The sequence below is a fragment of the Triticum urartu genome, chromosome 4 (assembly GCF_003073215.2).
Source record: "Triticum urartu cultivar G1812 chromosome 4, Tu2.1, whole genome shotgun sequence".
NCBI lineage: Eukaryota > Viridiplantae > Streptophyta > Magnoliopsida > Poales > Poaceae > Triticum > Triticum urartu.
The window spans coordinates 581,354,909-581,370,712 of NC_053025.1; positions in this window are offsets into that span (position 1 = coordinate 581,354,909).

Below are 15,804 nucleotides of genomic sequence, written 5' to 3' on the forward strand. Positions count from 1 at the left end.
TTGCATGGGACCTAAACATGCACCCAAGGACACATATTTGATTTTTCAACCAATTTATATGCACTGGAGCATGTCCATGTAGTTCAAATTTGAATTATGCACATAAATGCATTGAAAACTCAGTTAATGCATAAAAATGTCCAAAGAACCCCGAAAAATCACAAAAATTGATACAACACTCCTGTTGTTCTATGTTAACATGAGAAAATTTTTGAAAGCAATAAGAGGCAATGGATATCGTTTCGTCCCCAAAGGTGGGACGTTCTCTACCAAAACCATCATGCTTGTTGTGAGAAGCTCTGGTTTGTGAGAATCATATACCCAAACCTGCCCCAAATGGGACAAAAAAATTACCACGGCATGTTGATGCCGCTCCATGATAGCATCCAAGTTTCATGAATTTCAGACGAGTTTTGGATTTAGTAGAATTTAAAAACCAGGTATATCAATGTTTGCGGCCAAGTGATGGTGGCGGGGTGTTTGACATTCCTTCCCATTTCTTGCATGGGACCTAAGCAGGCAACCAAGGACACATATTTGAATTTTCAACTAATTTATATGCATTACAGCATGTGCCTGTAGTTCAAATTTGAATTGTGCACATGAATGCATAGAAAACTTAGTTAATGTATAAAAATGTCCAAGTGAATCCCGAAAAATCTCAAAAATTGACACAACACTCCTGTTGTTCTATGTTGACACTAGGAAAAAAATTGAAATCAAGAAAAGGCAACGGATATCGTTTCGTCCAGAAAGGTGAAACGTTCCCTACCGAAACCATCACACTTGTTGTGAGAAGCTCCGGTTTATGAGAAGCTTATACCCAAACCTGCCTCAAATGGGACAAAAAAATTACCACGGCATGTTGATGCCGCTCCATGATAGCATGCCAAGTTTCATGAATTTCGAACGAATTTTGGATTTACTAGAATTACAAAAGCAAGTAAGTCGACGTTTGCCGGAGAGCCACGGTGCCGTGGTGTTCGAATTTCATCCCCATTTCTTGCATGGGAGATAAGCATAAACCCATGGACACATATATGATTTTACAACCCATGTTGGTGCACCAGAGCATATGCATGTAGTTTAATTTTGAATTGTGCACCTGAAATGGCTAGAAAACTAATTTAATGTATAAAATGTTCAAACGAACCCTGAATAATTCCAATTCTTTTACGACACACATATAGTTGCATGTTCACTCCAGGTAAAAGGTCTAGCAATTAAAACACCGTCCATTGCCGCTGTGACCCCATTATGTAATTCAAATCAAGATGAAAAATCAAGTAGATCGCACACAGTTTATTATCACCAACCATGTGAGATGCAGCACAAAATATCCTGGAGCACCGTCGGTGTATAGTACGCCTATGGCTTGCGCGAGAAGGTGCATCAGCTACAGTCCATAACCGGCGTCTCAAGCACACTAGCTCGCTCCTCAAATATCATTTCATTGTTCAATCATCGTCGGTGAAAGATGGGCACGTGGACCTGCGTCATGAGGGCAACTTCGGTGGCCCACTCCGGCGAGAGCGCGGCCACAGCCGTCATGCGCGTGCTAACAAGGTGCATGAGCGCGGCCGCAATCTGCGACTAGGCGGCCATGGCAGCCCAAACGGCCGTTGTTGCTTCTCAGGTGGCGGCAGCAACTTTTGGCTCAGGGATAACAACTAGCAAGAGCGGCACAGCAACTGTTTGTTCCGCAGCGATGGCCTTAGCCCTGATGGAGGCCGCCCACGACCATGTCGAGGCCGCCCACGCCCAGCTCCTGGCAGTCACCACACAAATCGAATGAAGCTTCCCCGACAATGGTCGGCAACCCATGGCCGAGGAGCTGGCAATCGTCGAGAGTGTCCGAGCAGCCGTCTGTTCCTCCGCCGCATACCTTGCGATGACGGAGCCCATCCAAGCCTAGATCGTGTCCGCCCATGCCCAACTCGTGGCAGCCTTTTCCAAAGAGATGGCGGACGCGGATGGCGAGATTCTTGCCGACTATGGTGCCATGGATTCCATGGAGCCCCTTCCCCAAGAGACCATCGGGCGCGAGCTGGACATGGAGGCGGCGGCGGAGATCGGCGAGCACCAGCCGTAGTAGTACTCTTTGTTTTGTTTAATTAAGAGCGTTGGTCTTTAATTTGTTAGAGTAATGTTTAGGTCAGCTAGCTCTGTTTAATTGTTGAACTTGCTCGATTAAGAAGTGTGGGTGTGGTGTAGTCTCCTTTGTGTACCCAAATTATGCAATGACGTGGATGGCCACTGTAACCATGGAAATTCAAACCAAAATTTTTGACGTTCAAACTCGTCACACACGGGTTAAGCTATCTGAATTGTTTGGGATGTTCACATATCATACACAGTTCTGAATAAGGGACCGTTTCTGATGACACTATGCACTCCAGTTTTTTCGCTGATGCTATTCCAAATTTTCGGCTTTCGTGGAAGTATCTACCTTCCCGCCCCCTCCCCCTTACCAAAAGCCACATTTCCCCTGTTTCCGCCTTCCTTTCCAAGTTGAAACCTTCACTCCTTGCTTTCAGCGCCGCCTCCTCATCGGCGACCCTCCTTCACGCTGCTCGGCCTCGTCTATCGAGGCAGGTAATCCACACCCAACCCCCGTCCTCCTCCTCCTTCCACATCCCACATGCCCCGACTATCGGCGCGAGCGCGACACCTTTCACCCAAATCACCGACCCCTCCACCAAATAAGCGCCATCCTAAGCCATGGTGCACGCAATATAGCTAGGATCTCAAGAAGCATTTGGCAGCGCAGAAGCAAATCGTGGCCGCACGCGCGGATGAGGTCGCGATGGCTGCCATTCGTGCTGACCCCCAAATCTTGGAGGAGCACCTTGCCATTTGCTAGCTACGTCGGTTAAGCATGCTCGGTTTACCCATTGCGTGTGCTGCTCCCGCCTTTTCTTCACAAATTCTAGTGAATTATGCTATCTAATTTTACCATGCAATCTATTGCTCTAGTGTATATGTTCTATATGTCGTGCAGTGTGGTGCTCACTTACTAACTATTTTGTTAATTAGTTGTCGTCTTCGGTTAACTGTTTGGTTCAATTCTGCAAATGTGATGTTCAATTCTTCAGGCTACAATTTTGTATTGTCTTCCATGTGAGAACTAAATCGAATTTATCTTTACAAAATACATGAGAAATGAATACAATTACTATATTTCCAAGTTGCCAAGCATGTTTGGCTTGGTTATACATTGTGCAATGTGGTGCTCAGTTAATGTTTGGTTCATTTGTGTTGTGGTTTTTAGTTAACTGTTTGGTTCAATTCTGCAATGTGATGTTCAATAGTTGTGGATGCATTCTGTTATTGTATACCATGTGAGGAATAAATTGAATTTGGCTCTAGTAAATACATGAGAAACAGATACAATTGCTACAATTGGTTGTAGTTAATTGTTTGGTTAACTGTCCGATCTTCTATTAGGAGTATGTTATATTATGCAATGTGGTGCTCAGTTAATGTTTGGTTCATTTGTTGTGGTGTTTAGTTAAATGATTGGTTCAATTCTGCAATGTGATGTCCAACTGTCGTGGGTAGAATTTTGTATTGTTCTGCATGTGAGGAATAAATCGAATTTGGCTGCACTTAATACATGAGAAACATATACAAGTGCTATATTTCCTAGTTCTTAATCATGTTTGGTTTGGATAAATGGGTTTTCCATGTGGCTTGAATTAATCAGATGAATCTGCAATGTGCTTATTTTTCATCAACATATTTTACTGATAGCATGGGAACCCTTACTTAACCGATGACTAACTACCTTATATGTGTTGCAGGGAAACAATGGGAAGCACTGAGGTTTACAATCGAGGTTAGCATGTGCATGGTCCATTGTCTAATAGCACATTATTGTGCAATTGCAGGAACCATTCTAATATTTTGGTTTTTAACAATTTGGTATTGCACAACTAGGTCCTGCTACCAGAGGTTTTGACCCACTGTTCGACCATTTTTGCATATGGGGAAATGAGTTGTCCATGAATATCAATCAAATCAAGAAACTTAGAAAGATTGTTAGGATAAAGAAATTAGCGACAAAAAACAACAAGATCTTTGTCTGCACAATGAAGAAGACATCAGTTCACTACAAGGTGGTACTAACTACTATACCTTGCCTTTTTTTATTCCTTTGCTCCATTTCAATATAGAGAAGATATTTATGCACATCCTTATTTTCACGCCTTTCCAAAGCAGTCCAGTGATGATTACCTTTCAAACCACCTCTATGGTCAGGAAGCGAGGAATGTTTTCATACAACATCCACTGTTCAATATTGAAGTGTTCCTGAAGAGGACGAATGACGGATGGTCAATCATCCACAGGCACTGCCTAAAGTTACAAAGACCTTCAATATGAATGAAGGCTCAATATTCGCCTTCCGCTTCAGCAGTTTTCCAGATAAGATGAATCTGTCTATATATCGTCTATGATGCTAATTTCGAAAGGTTCTACATGTTGCATGTGAAACTTGGTTTGGTGCAGTTGTGTAATGGGGTAGTTGAGTGCTGAAGCTATATCATGTTGTACTCTGATATATTTCAATTATGAAATCCTGCTTCCTTAATATGGAAATGAAATATATTATGTGCTTAATATGAATGTCAATTAGATTAATAAATGGATTATTAATAATAGGGAAATTATTCTGCTAATTGGGTTTTGCTATTGCAAACGGTTATTGAAAAAATACCGTGGACGATGACCTCAGGCAACGCACACATGACTTTCTCTTGAAAACTATTTGCGTTAGGCCACCTTGCGCAAACATTTACCACATAAAAACTGTGCGTGATGGACAGTCTTTGCCACACAGTTTCTTCTACGAACCGTGTGTGATACATTCAATAATGCAAACGATTTAACTGAAAAAATTGTGTGTGATGTACCTGTGTACGGAAACGTTTTCCTTGGAGCAACTGTGTGGGATGTACATACTAACGAAACCGGTAGCGGGGACTGACTGTGTGGGATGTACTTGCGACCGAAAACAATTTTGCCTGTATAATTATATTTTTTATCTCTACTATATGTATTTCCGTATTTAAGCACTCGCGGGTCGCACACAACCTCATTTTGCCGAGCGTGTGTGCCAGGAGAGCATGTCCCCGACGGTTTTTGGGTCGTGTGGGAAGGACCCCCCTATCACCCACAACTACTAGGCGACGGTTCCAAATACCGTCGCGGAAAAGGGTTAAAACCCGTTTGTATAGCACCGATGCGCACCAGTGAAGAGTAGCGTAGATTAGAAGGATCCAACCTGGAAACACACAACGAAGACGAACGACAACCAGATCCGAGCAAATCCACCAAAGATGGATCCTCCGGAGACACACCTCCACATGCCCACCGATGATGCGCACCACCGGAACAGGGCCTAGGCGACGAGAACCTTATTCCATCTTCAAGGAGCTGCATCCGTCTTGCCTTCCTGAGCAGGACATAAACCCTAAGAAAACTTTAAGAAACATCTAAAAATATAGCCCTCCCACCAGCAAAGGTCGGGATCCACCGCGCCCCATGTCCCTAAGGCAACCAGAGACGAGGCAGACCGACGATGACGCTGATAGAAGATAGAGTAACCCTATTTTTTTAGAGGTTAGGCTGTTGCATATTTTTTATCATCATTTCATAGTTGGCATCGACGGATGGCCAATTTGAAAGTTGTTTTGATCAGGATCAGTGATGCTTGTGTGATGACTGATATTGGTTATGGTCCAAGTAAGTAAATGTGTCATTATTCACACACGGATCGCATCTAGCTTTCCTCCTCCATGAGTGACTCCTCTCAGGACGAGGGCCTTCTCGCCTCTCGCTGGTTTCACCGCTGACCTGCATTGTCTCCGGTGGCCTCATGGCCATGAAGGCGCGGTGGACCTTGGCTCTTGCCGGTGGGAGGGCTCCTGCTCCGTTTTCAGGTCTTATTTTAGGATCAATTAGGGTTTGTGTCCTGCTTAGGAAGGCAAGACGACGGCGGCTCCTTGTAGTTGTAACAAGGTTCTTCCCACTTAGTCCCCGCTCCGGCGGTACGTACAACGTCTTAGAAAGGCATGTGGAAGTGTTTCTGGCGAATCTCGTGGGATTCATTCGGTGTTGGTCTTCGGTGGATCTCCATGGATCCAGTCTACATTCGTGTGTCTATAGGTTGGATTCTTTTGATCTACGTTTCCCTTCATTGACAACGGTTGTTTTTTGTGCGATGGTCCTATGGGGCCTTAGCACCGTGACTTCCCGACTGCTCGGCTCCGATAAAAAAGGAATGATGACTGTGGCGCGCCTTCAGCTCGCTCCAGTACTTTTAGTGGGCCGAGCCCCATAAAATCTAATGGTCGGCTCAATATGGTTGGAATGAATCTTTGGACGCATGGTGCATGGTTTCTAATATTGCTTAAGATTATGATCGACCCTTTTTATTTTGGAAACCTGATGTACTCCAAGTGCTAGCTCCTAAACTGTATGCATCTTAGTCAGTGTTGTATACGAACTTACTGTAAGCAGTTCCTTTCTTTTTCTTTGTTTTTCAGGTTTCAATGCAAGAGGAAAAGTCAAAAATACGAATTTAAGGAGAAGAAAAGGATTACTGGGTTTAGGATAGATGTGCCTTCTTTCTTCTTAACTTTTCGCATCTTTTCCTCCTTTTGTAATATTGATTGTAATGGAACGTTGTATCTACATTCATTTACATGGCTTTTGTATTGAATGGTCATGTATTTGTACTATTTAATTACAAATATGCATTTATATTTACTTTCTTAACTATTATAAAGCATTTTTTATTATTCTATTAACAATGATATTTAGAATTCAATTGTACATTGAAATTTACTTATGCACTTAAGTCCTTACATGATGGGTTATTCATATCATGGTGTAAACATGGCAAAATGAGCAAAGGCCATGCCCATTTTCCCACACTTGGTCAACAACTTATAACTGTTTTAAAGTCCACCAAAATTTGGATGCATGAATGCAATACACATTCAAAAAAATCCTCCATTTCTTCTAAACTATGGGTTTTTACCGTAACACCTCGCAGGTGCTCCAGCTCTCGCTCTAGAGTGGGTTCATGGTGAACATCGTCGCGTTATTATCTGCTTGAGTCAACAAGGAGTGGCACATAATAGATGGGCCCACAAGTGGCTATGGGCGAACTCTGGGAACCAATCGGCGGTGAAGTGCTTGACTTCGCACAGTGACCAAGACCCACCGCCCATGGAGGACCAGAACAATGTCGAAGCGATAGATGGACAAGAAAAATAATAACGTTGGACTAGAGAATAGATAGTGAGAACCAGGGAAGGAGTCAGTGGTGAGGATTGCTCACCATCCCATCAATTCCTTTGGTAGAGATGCAGGAGGTACGTCGGAGTGCATGGAGATGGTTTTTGCACTCGCAAGGACCTCTAGCCATAGGAACGATGATGGTGGCGATGACGACATGAACTACACACTAACGGACGTTCTCCTTGTACACAACACAAGTGGGCACTTGTGGTAAAGGCAGAGAGGGAGCGAACGTCCTAATCACCAATCAAAACCGCATATAATTTGACATAGAAACTTCAAAACCACTCAAGGGGATGATTTTTCGACAATTGAGTTTAGAGGTGGATTTGGGCTAAAAACTTTCTAGTGAGATTGGCAAAGGTTTTCTAAAGAAAAACATGAATTTACTCAGGATAGTAGTTTTACGGTACAAAACACATACACCCTTCGCCTGTCGGGCTTGTGCAGTTAGCCCTTCCTTGTCTCGGTTATTACTGATGAGAACGGATTTCCTTCACCATGTTTATTTATTTTTACACAAAACCAGCTTTCTGTCGTTTTCTCAATTATTATTTTTAGTTTTTTTCCTTTATCCTTTATACTTTGTAGGTTTTTTCAATTCAATCATGAATTCATGAAACAATATAAAAAATGGCAGTTCAAAGAATAAATATCCGACGGTTTTCAATATTGGTGAACATTCTCTTAGAAACATGATGAGCATTTTCTTAATTCCTAAAAATATTAAATTCATGAACGTTTTTTAATCCGTGCACATTTAAAAATACATGAATATTTATAAAATACTCAAAAAAATTGAAATCATGTACTGTTTTTTCAGATTCTCAAAACAGGTAACCTGTTCTTCTTTTCTTTTTTTTTGAAATGTTCACCGGGGGGGGGGGAAGGCTCCCCACCTGAATATATATTTCAAAACCGGCCAGGTGTTACAGAGTTAAGAGTGTTGCGAGGATAGGAACTCACGCCACAGACCGGCATGGCCCTTTAAAGTTTCAGATTTAAGTCTATGAGACCAAACGATCAAATCATCCAAGATAGCTCTCAAGAGTTCGAAGCCACAACATCTAGACTTTGGAAAACTTTCTTGTTGCGTGCGTCCCAAATTTTCCAAAGAATCAGAAGGAGCACAAAGGGGCGGACCGTGGTAGGCAGCGAGCCCAGAAGCGTCGTCCTGAAGAGACTGGTGATAGGTGCGTAGAGAGGGCAGATGCCGGCTGCTCTCCAGATCCTGCGAGCTGCTGGAAAAGTGAAAAAAAAGGTGTTCTCGATCCTCAACCAAGTGAGTACATCTAGGACAAGCTGCAGAGTCCAGAATGCTCTTCTTATGCAGATTCTTCCTTGTGTTTAGGCGATCAAGGTTGAATAGCCAACCAAAGATCATAACCTTCTTGTGAACCTTTGAGTCCCAAATATCATTAAGCATGGGATCCGAGAGGGCCACATATGCGCCCTTTGTGGAAAAGGAAGCGCCGTTAAGCAAGCGACGATCGTCAGGTACCTGAGAGGGTGCACAATCCTGCAACAAGGAGTTTAGAGAAGCAAGTTCTGCAATCGCAGTAGAGGTTAGTTGATTACGAAGAGCAAGTTCGATCCCATCCTGCAAAATAGTGGCTACCAAGGCATTTTGGTTTGTGTGGTGAGAAAAAAGAGCAGGGTACACTAAAGCTAGGGGTTCCGGCTTTAGCCAACGATCTAACCAAAAAAAGTAGAGCAACCATCTCCAACAGTGCACTGGGAAATCTCTCGCAAACTCTGCAGATGCTTGAAAATGGTTTTAGCTAGGAAGGAGCTGTTCTTGCCATGTCCAATGTGAAGTGGTGAATGGTGTAAGACCCAGTCTTTTTAGGGAAGGTTTGCGGAGTGTAAAAATTTATACGCAAATTTCAGCAGTAGACAAAAGTTTTGTGCGTGAAGGTTTTTTACACCTAGACCACCTGCCTCTCTAGGGGTACAAACTTTATCCCAAGCAACCAGGCATTTAGCCCCAGAGCAAGTGTCATCGTTAGACCAGAAAAAAGTACGCCGTCTCTTGTCGATAGCCTTAATAACCTGGACAGGGAGAGAGAAACAAAGCATAAAATAGGTAGGGAGGCTGTCAAGAATGGCGGAGAGGAGGACAAGCTTGCCACCGCAAGAGAGAAGAAGCGCGCACCACCCAGCGAGGTAGATGTCACAGCGACCGATGACTGGTTGGAAGGCCGAGGGGGGAAGTTTGTAGGGAGAGAGAGAGGAAGGCCGAGATAAGTTTGCAGAAAGGAGGAAATGTTAGTGGCAAGATCAGCTGCCATAAGGGACGCGTCGGTGGCATCAACATTAAGAGGGATAAAGGTGGTCTTGTCAAAATTAATCTGGAGACCAGTGGCCGCATCGAAGCTATCTAGAATACTCTTGAGGTGTTTTGCAGCCCCAGGTGTAGCTTTAACTATGATAAGCGTGTCATCAGCGTATTGAAGGACGGGACAGGGAAGGTGAGGGCTTAGGGGGTGCAACAACTTACCTTCACGGTTGGCTTTGATGATCATTTGTTGGAGGATATCCGCGACAATAATGAAAAGGTAAGGGGAGAGAGGGTCGCCCTTCCGGAGGCCATTTTTGCATTGAATCCACCTCCCAGGGATGCCATTTAGCATAACGGCAGTGGATCCAGTGGTAAGGAGAGAGTTAATCCAGTTGCACCGCCGAGGGGGGAAACCTCTAACTTGAAGGGTATGGAGGAGGGTCGTCCAGCAAACAGAGTCAAAAGCTTTTCGGAAGTCTAGTTTGATGATGAGGGAGGGGGCTTTCCTTTTAGCACAACAGTGTAGGATATCTACAACGTAGAGGAAGTTCTCAGAGATGTTACGACCGAACAGAAAACCGGTTTGGTCAGCATGCACCAAGAGGGGGATAAGGGGTTTTAACCTGTTGGTTAGAAGTTTGGCGACTCCTTTGATAGGACAGTTTTGAAGAGAGATGGGGTGGAAGTCAGCGGGGGAGTGAGCATCATTATGCTTTGGAAGGAGGATTATGCGGGACCGGTTAAGGCAAGAGATATTGTTGTTTTGGGCGTGAAAGTCTGAAAGGAATTGAGTTATCTTCCCTTTGAGGATGTGCCAATATTTGCGGTAGAACCCAGGGCCGAAGCCGTCCGGTCCAGGACTAGCATTCTTGTTCATGGAGAGGAAGGCATTGGAGATTTCGGCGTCTGTGAAGGGGGCATCCAGGGAGCATAGTTGTGGAACGGGTTCTGGGTATAGGTCCATGAGAGCGAAGGACCAGGTTGGCTGAAAGGCCGTGCCGAGAAGGGAGGCGTAGAAGTCCGAAAGAATGTTGAATTTAGCATCATGGGAGAAGAATTCCGAACCATTTGAGACAAGAATATTAATTTTATTTTTCTGGAGACGGACAGAGGCAAACGCGTGAAAGAAGCGCGAGTTTTCATCTCCTTCTAAAGTGGTGCGAATTTTGCCATGCTGGATCCAGTAAAGGGCCTTCTCACGTAGCATGCGTTGGAGAAATTTAATAATGACACGGCGGAGAACTAGTTCAGGGAACAAGAGGAAACGAGATTCTTCAATGAGGTCGAGAACGGAAATGACAGTCTTGCAGTTCCTTTCCCGAGTATTTAGAGGAAGAGCGGAGCGCCGCCAAATTTTTAAGTCAGCGCAAGTACATTTGGGAGCGGCCACCAGGGAAAGCGAGTGGGTTGAGCACAAGCGGGCCGTGGCCCAAGCGTTTTGGACTACCGTATGACAGGCCGGCCTAGTGGTCCATCTAAGTTCGAAACGAAAAAGCGCGGGACGAGGGATGACGGTATCTATAGTGATCAGCAGGGGAACATGGTCAGAGACGAATCTAGTGAGCGAAGAAATGGTGGTGTTTGGGAAGAGGAGATCCCAGTCCACGTTGATGAACACTCTGTCAATTTTTTCGATAGTGGGTTGATCCCTTTTGCTAGACCAAGTGTAGCATCTATCCAGAAGGGGAAGCTCAATCAGCGCACTCTGGTTAATGAAGGAATTGAACATGTCTGCTTTGGTCTGCCTGAAATTGCTCGTGTTTTTGTCCGAGGGAAGTCTCAGGAGATTGAAATCACCCAAGATTAGCCAAGGTGTGGGAGGTGAGGGGCGAAGGTAGCGAGCTCTGACAGAAAATCCTGCTTGAGCGCATGGTCGGTAGGAGCATAGACGTTGGTAATGGAGAGCAGGTGAGGGGAGGCTAGACAGGAGACGAGGGTTGTTTGGGTGTAGAGTCCGGAGTCCATGGCAATCAAAGAAAAGTGAATCGAGGAGAAGTCCGAAAACATACCACCTGCAGACCCAAGGGCCGGCCGAGGGTGTGTTAGATTCAGGTGCTTAGGGAGGAAAGAACGTTGCTTTAGAGTAGAGATGGGGTCTAGCTTGGTTTCTTGCAAGAAACAAGCATGAGGATTAATGGCCAGGAGTTCAGAGAGAACGTCCAAACATTTTTGGGTTTTCCCAAGGCCACGAACATTCCAATAGCAGAAACTGAATTTGTGATTAACCATATCGATGAGGAAGGCACCTAGAAGCAAATAAAAGTTCACTAGAGGGACAGAGCAGACAGTCCTGGGAGCACACACGCATTACAAAACACGTTACAAAAAGATCGATGACTAGCTCGCGGGAATAGCACGGCGACCACGGGCTTAAGCTAAGGAGCGGGAAACTAGGAATTAAACCATTGCCAGATGGGCAGATACAGCCATACGAATAAGGACAGAGCAGCCATGGCGAGGAGCCGTCATCCAAGGCAGGAGGTCGTAGATCACGGTGCCGGCAAGGACACCTCCTGAACCTCCACTGGTTCAGCGCCACAGAGCTTGGCAATCAGAGCAAGGGCATCGAAGTCCAGCACCGGGTCCTCTGGGGCACTAGTGAGTCCAGAGATGTCCAGGGCTTCGACGAGGTCGTGAGAGGCGTGCTGCAGGTCGAAGCGACGAGCCTTGACACACATGGCCTTCATGGTCATGTCCACGAACTAACCATCCCCTTTGACAGCGAGGCAACGGCTGCGTCGGAGCTTGGCAGCATTGATGGCCCTCTTGTTAGCAGCCAGCTTACGATGCATCGTGGCCTCATGCACTTCGGACCCGAGCGAGGTAGAATCCTTGACTGAACAGGACGGAGCAGCAATACTTAGGGGCAGATCGAGTGAAAGAGAGATGGAAGCTGGGAGTCGGGATAGTTACCTGAGAGAAGCGAGGTCTCGCCACCATCTAGATCAAGCGCGGAGAAGAAGTTGGAGACATCGACCGATGGCGTGAAGGTGCCGGTGAGGTCAGAGTCTTGGGCAGCGCCCTCAATGCCCTCACTGCCGTCAGACAGCACAAGCGCATCAACAGGGGCCGCAGCAGGTGGCAACAGCGGACCGCCAACGAGAGGTTGGAGAAAGTTGCGAGGGGCTTGTGCGGCTTGAGCTTGAGGAGACGAGGACGGCCCAACACTTGGTGTTGGTGGCTGCATGGAAACTGCAGCGTGTGGGCCAGAGCAAGGCCCAACATGGCTGCAGTTCCACCGCCAAGCACCGTGGACGTGAGCTTCGCTGCCGTTGCCATCCACGTCGAGGTCGAGGGGGGTGGTTGTCGGATTTCGGGTTCCGGCAGACCCTTGAGGTTCGAACACTGGGGTGCGCGCGGAGATCTCTCCCCTACCGATCTACGTCTAATCTCCTCGCGTGATCTAAGCTGAAAACAACGAACAACACAAGGGACACGAGGTTTATACTGGTTTGGGCCACCGTTGTGGTGTAATACCCTACTCCAGTGTGTGGCGTGGTGGATTGCCTCAGGGGCTGATGATGAACAGTACAAGGGAAGAACAGCCTCGCGAGAGGTGTTCTTGAGCTGGTGCGATGAACTGCTTGGGTGAGTTCAGTCGCCTCTCTCTCTCTCTGCTAGGACTCTATCAGATCTCTAGATGTTTCTCCCTAGATCGTTGTCTGGATCTCCCCCTACTCTGTGGTGGCTAGCTCTACTTATAGAGGCCCTGGGCCTCTCCCCAAATAATGAGCGGGAAGGGCGCCAACAATTGGCCATTTTGAAGGGGAACATCTAGTACAAGTTATCCTGACCAAAGGTGGTCTTCGGCTGCCAAAAGCACTGGTGATGATGCCGTCTTGGGCTCCATGGCGACCTCCGTCCTGCCGCTCTGTTGGTCTTGGTCTCGTTGCACCGGAATGGTAACCTTTGCCCGATGCCTTGGCCTGTGCTTGCCCCCTTTGCACCAAAGGGGAAATAAGGACACTGCGCAGGCCGGCGCCCACCTGGCGCCCGCTTGGTCTCGATCGTCATGGCTTGCGTCACGGGCTTCTCGCGAGGTACCCCTGCCTTGATCTCTCTGCCTCCTATTGAGCCTGCCTGATGTGGCTGCCTCTAAGGAAGCTTCCGGTCGTCCGCCCCGCGAGGCTTGGCCCCTCGTGAGGTTCTTGAGCTTGAGCTGATGAAGATGAGCCGCGGTGGGCCCCCACTTGAGCCACGCCGCAGGCAGGCAAGTCTGGGGACCCCCGTTCCCAGAACGCCGACAGTAGCCCCCGGGCCCAAGGCGCGCCTGGGCTTGGCCTAGCAGGGAAGCGAAGGGGCAAGCGCGAAGCACCGCGTGGAAATTGATTGGACGTGGGCGTCTGTGCTTCCCCATGACGCCTCAGCGACCGCATGACTTGACAAGTCCCTGCATGCAAAGAGACCGGTCATGATTACCTGCGATTGTGGTGCTCGGCGGTTGGCCTCCTCCGGCTATAAGTACGGGGTTGCGCGAGCCCCTTCACTCCATCCCTTCCTGTGCTCCTTTCCTTCTTCTTCCTTGTTCTTGCTCCTCCATACGCCAATGGCACCAATCCGCTGGTTTTCTGCAGAAGAGAAGGGAAAGGCCCCCCGAGAGGGTCCTGACCCACTTCCACCGAAGAAGCGGCTGGTCCTCTACCACTGAGATAAGGGTGCACAGCAGGAGGCATCGAGGCCCTGGTACGAGCAGCCGCCGCCTGGGTTTCCGCTACCCTTGTACGCCCACGTCGTGGGTCCTAGGGGAGAAGGCGTCGAGCGACATCGACGGTGCCGCCGTCGACGTCGGCGAGTCACGATGGTGCGCGTCATTCCTCCTGGAGTCCACGCCGAGCGCTCCTCTCGCGAGCTCGTGCTCCACGCCGCCATGCCCCCAAGCTCTTGGATTCGCCTTCCTCCTTCCTTCACCTTCGAGATGCCGCCGAGCAGGGCTCTGGAGCTCTGGCTGCAGCACGCTGACTGCGGTACCCTTGCGACCGGAGCGGAGGTCGCGGTCGTCGCTCCGGGAAAGGTCTTCATGACCTGGGGCTGGGGCGAAATCGCCCGCGTCTACCGGACGGTAGGCGCCCTCGTAATTCATCTTGAATACGACGGCGCCTCCCTGATGTTCTTCAAGGTCTTCGATGCTGAAGGACGCCGGCTGGAGTGCTGCCCCAGGGAGAGCGGCAGGGGCAACGAACTGGCGAGGACTTAGCCCGCCCATCGGTCCTCCAGCAGCTCTTCAGGCAGCAGCGGAGGAGCTGGGGAATCCAGCGGCTCCCCGAGCTCCTTGCGACTCCGAAGACGAGCAACGACAGCTACGAGCCCCCGAGCTCGCGTCGTGCTCGGAGCGGGGCAGCTGCGTCCAGCCGCCAACACCACTGATCTGGATGGGGTTGGCGCCGACGTTGGGCAGCCCGCTGTTGATGATGGCGTCCCTTGCAGAGGTGCGGGCGATTAGCGTTCCTTAGGATTAGTACTATTGTTCCCTGCGAGGAATCGAAGCAACACCCCGTGGGGGTATGTAAGGCGTCTGCCATGTCTTTTGCGAACATTATGTCTTAATATGAATCAATGTGAGGTGCTTGTCCTGTCTCGGCTCGGCTCCCCCTTTCTATCCTCACGAGGACTTGGCGCTCTACGCTGATAGGTCCCAGTCCCCAGGCAGGCTTCAGCCGTCGCTGGTATGCCAGGTCGCGATGCCGTGGTCAAGGCCAGGAGGTGAGCGGCCCGAGGTCCGGTAAGAGCCCCCGAGTCGCGATACTCGGGAGGTCCCCTTTAGCGCTCAAGCATCCCTCGCTGGGTGAGAAAGGAAGGCAACATCGCCGTGACAGAGCCGCACTGGGTGAGGGTTTTGCGCTGCGTTAGTCCAACTCATGTAAGGGCATGACTTATCTCTTGAGTCTGGTGTAGTTCCTCGACGAAGCGCCCAGCCCGAGTGGTGGCAGCTGAGGCGCTGCTGGGTTAGGTCCTCGCAAGCTTCTTCCCACTCCCCCGCACTTTCCTTAATGCTCTACGTCCTCAGTGTTGGGGAACATAGCAATAATTCAAAATTTTCCTACGTGTCACCAAGATCAATCTAGGAGATACTGGCAACGAGAGAGAGGGAGTTCATCTTCATACCCTTGAAGATCGCTAAGCGGAAGCGTTCAAGAGAACGGGGTTGATGGAGTCGTACTCGTCGTGATCCAAATCACCGATGATCCTAGCGCCGAACGGACGGCACATCTGCGTTC